This window comes from Octopus bimaculoides, chromosome 4 (assembly GCF_001194135.2).
Source record: "Octopus bimaculoides isolate UCB-OBI-ISO-001 chromosome 4, ASM119413v2, whole genome shotgun sequence".
Classification (NCBI taxonomy): domain Eukaryota; kingdom Metazoa; phylum Mollusca; class Cephalopoda; order Octopoda; family Octopodidae; genus Octopus; species Octopus bimaculoides.
In genome coordinates, this window is record NC_068984.1 from 19,172,891 (window position 1) to 19,177,279 (window position 4,389).

The following is a 4,389-nucleotide window of genomic DNA, read 5'->3' on the forward strand; positions in this document are numbered from 1 at the left end:
ATATATATATATATATATATATATATATATATATATATGGAAAAGTACGATTTTTAATTTTTTTATTTTGGGTTTTCATCTTCCTAGATTTCAATGTTTGGATATTATTGCAACGGGTATGTACATTTATTGCTCTTGAGATGTAGCTATGCAATGGGTCTTCCTCAACCACAAAGCATAATATTAAGAATTGGAGATTAAAAAAAATAATTCTATAGAAATATACCATATTTTTTGCTCATTTCAAATAACAGGGCAAAGTAATTTCCACAAGATTGCTGTTGTTTAGGAAAGGGATGTTTTGTAGAATTTTACACAGCTAAGGCCAATAAGAGAGTCCATTAAGAGATATCCCCTCCCGCCACATACTTTTTACTACTTTCAGCTCAAGAACCATGGCCATACTGGAACATCACCAGATATTGTTGCAACAACTTCATTGAATATATTAGGAATACATATGTGTGTGTATATATATATAAATACATTCATACATGCACACACATATATAAAACGTGTGTGCATGTGTGTAGATATGAAATATATTATGTGTGCAGAAACACACACAATATTTATTATATATCATATAACATATATATAATATAATGTTTGTGAGTATGTATGTTCAATAAACTTCTGTACGTTTTTTGTCAACCAATAATCACTCACAAATCCATTGGTCAAAAACATATTAATTAAGTATAATGAAATGGAAACAAAAGTTTTTATTTATAGTTGAATTTTCAATCTTGCACTTGTATTATTGACCTTCTTCTTCTTCTTCTTCTTCTTCTCCCGCTCATGTTTACTAGGTTACCACTTAGCTTATTAATAAATAAATATTGTTTAATAATCACAATGATCTACACAGCAAATCCCAGAGTGCTATATGCAACACAGACAGCAATATGTTGTGCATGAGTGCTGTAGAAGATTAAGCATTAATGAGCAGAGAGAGAGCAGAAGTCGAATGAACATGTTAATAAAAATTATTAGACTACGAACATATAAAACAAGAGTTCATATCTACCTCAACAGCAGACAATTCTGACAAGACTGTCCTTACTACCTTAACTACCACCATCACAACCATCATTCATGCTGTTACCATAACCACTATTCATCACAGTCATCACATTGCAACTATCATCAATACAATCAATGTAATGTTATTACCCCCAATAACAAAATATCACTATTACAATCATCTCGAATGTTGTCACTATGACAATAACTCTATTGCACCTAGTACCAAAACCACCACTACTACAACCTTGACAATCACGACTACTGTTACCACAATATTAAATATCTAGCAAGTGAATAACGTAGAACTTCAGGCAATTTTTTTTCCAAGCAAAAACATCATCAGGAAATCTTATTATAACAAATTCTGGCTGAATCACAAAAATTTGGCTTAACAACTAGAACAAATATATCTTTTGTATTAGAATTCTGAAGGAAACGAATAGAAATCAAATGTTTAAAATTACAATGTAATTCAATTTGTTAAAAAAAACAACAAAAACCAGAAAATAAAACCCAAAACAAGCACACATGATAATTTTGCTTCTGACTTGTTCGGATGTGTGTTGTGATTTGTGCTTTGTGTTCAGCCACTATTGGTGATTCTTATGATTTCAATGATTTTCCAGATCTGTTGGTTTCAATGGAGCCATAATTACAAGACAATTTTGAGATATCATTGTATAGAGGATGGTAGGTCAGATGTAATATTGTGAAATTATTTTGATTTATGTCTTAATAAAAAGAGTAGACATACGATATTTTAAAACAAATAAAGAGAGAATGGAAGTTAGCCTGGTGAATGAAGATGTACAAAGAACAACTGTATGGATGCTGTTCGTTGTTGCATAGTTTCATCTGTCCTTTTGTTTACGGTTTAAAAACCAATAAATAATTTAATCTTGAGCAGTTGTTTTCCCTGTCTAAAGCACAAATATTTTTGAGTTAGGAAGACTGAACTCAAATATTTTCCACTATGAAGTATTGATCTCAAAAGTGGGACAGAACACTTTCTGCAATCACTGGTATCATTGTAATATAGTTTCACCTGTCCTTTCTTTTATGGTTTAAAAACTAGGTGGTATTTGAACTCAGAATTTAAAGGGATGCAACAGCATTATTAATATTAATAATGCCTTCTTGCTGAAGATTGGGTTCTTGAATAAAATTGTATCACATTCTTGGGAACATCTTTCACTTCTAATTGAAGCCTACCTTTAATTGCTGTTTAACTTCATGCACTACAGGCAATTCTCTCCACTAACACACTCTTGCAACTATGAAGCCTGTTCTTCCATCATACTTTTAATTTCTCAACACCTTGCCTGAAGTTACCACCTTTTCTCCTCTTATTCCTCTGAATTATGGGGTTTATTTAGTCATGCAAGTTACATGGTGACACCACAAGTGCTGGTACTATGACAAACACTACTAGTACACTCGGTAAATTGGTTGCCACAAAGAAGGGGTAACCAGCCATTGATACCAGTTGGATCCTGTGAAACCGTCCAAAGCATGCAAACAAGGAAAGTGGATATAAAATTAAGATGATGATGATGATGGCAATGATGATGATGATGGCAATGATGATGATGAAGCATATGAAGAGATGTTAGTGCTAACAATTTCACTCAACAGAATAGCTATCTACATACACATACACATACATGCATACATGACAAGAAACTGTACTTCAACAACAAGCTAGTTAGCTACACATGTATAGATGCATATAGCAAGACTCTGTATACATCAACTACAAATATATATAGAGGAACTTAATGCTTTTCTGTCTTTTTTTTTTTTTGCATGTAAACTCATAAATATACATTCAGTATGTATCCAGCCATGCATTTGCATACAACAATAACAATGACAATGACAACAACAACACATGAACAATATGCAGAATATATGGTTTTGTGATTGGTTTGATTCATATTTTACTCTTCCATTTTCAACCAGAAAGTGAATCAGAGAAATACATTATTGTAAGAGCAAAATAAAAAAAATTAAAAAAATAAAGAATCAAAAAAAGAAAGAAAAAAGAAAAGAAAACCAAAAAAACCCCACATCTAATAAATAAATAAATAATAATGTATGAATAGATAAATACATACAGAAACAAGCCTGCCCCTCCTAACAAAATAAGCAGCACTTTACCACCTGAAAAGCAGCTCTTTACCATTTGCAATGCAGTATTATATGTGTTAAGAAATGTAAAGCAACATTTGAGAATACCTCCAACTAGTGTGGAAGATTGCTAAAATTTGAAATGAAGAATATATATATATACACACACACACACACATATATATACTCTTTACTCTTTTACTTGTTTCAGTTATTTGACTGCGGCCATGCTGGAGCACCGCCTTTAGTCGAGAAAATCAACCCCAGGACTTATTCTTTGTAAGCCTAGTACTTATTCTATCGGTCTCTTTTTGCTGAACCACTAAGTTATGAGGACGTAAACACACCAGCATCGGCTGTCAAGCGATGTTGGTGTGACAAACACAGACATACAAACACACATACATATATATATATACATATATACGACGGACTTCTTTCAGTTTCTGTCTACCAAATCCACTCACAAGGCCTTGGTTGGCCCAAGGCTATAGTAGAAGACACTTGCCCAAGGTGCCACGGAGTGGGACTGAACCCGGAACCATGTGATTGGTAAGCAAGCTACTTACCACACAGCCACTCCTGCACCTATATATTGTGTGTGTGATTAAGAAGTTCAGATCCCAACTATGTAGTTTTGAGTTCAATCAATCCACTATTTGCCACATTGGGCAAATGTCTTTTACAATAGCCCTGGCTATATTTATATATATGCCTTACACACACAGACACACACGCACGCACACACACACACACATATATATATATCATGTGTACACACAGACACACAATAACTATGTAGCACATTTCTCTATGTAGTTCTCTGTAATTATATATGTATTTCAACATGAATATATGAATATGTACGAGTGACAAAACTCGAGTGAAAAGTGACAACAAAAATCAATCAGATGGTGATAAAGAAGTGAAATAAATACAAGAAAAACACAACACACCAACAAACCCAACATTTATGCAAGACTGATAAACAGAATGACAGTTATTGCAGAAACCGAGAAGAGAAGAAAGTTGTGTCAATGAAGCTGTAGACACTTACACACCCATACAAAGAAAAAAAATTTATGCATATGCATATAAGTGTTTTGTGTTGGCATGTACATACATGCATGTGTATGGATATACATACATATAAACACTTATAAATATATATATATATATATATATATATATAATGTGTATATATATATATATATATATATATATATATAT

General features: G+C 32.5%; 1 protein-coding gene across 9 annotated transcripts in view; it reads right to left on the reverse strand.

Moving 5' to 3' along the window:
• Positions 1 to 4,389, reverse strand: part of LOC106881484 (nesprin-1) — an 811,219-nt gene that overhangs the window by 6,057 nt on the left and 800,773 nt on the right. The window lies entirely within an intron of this gene.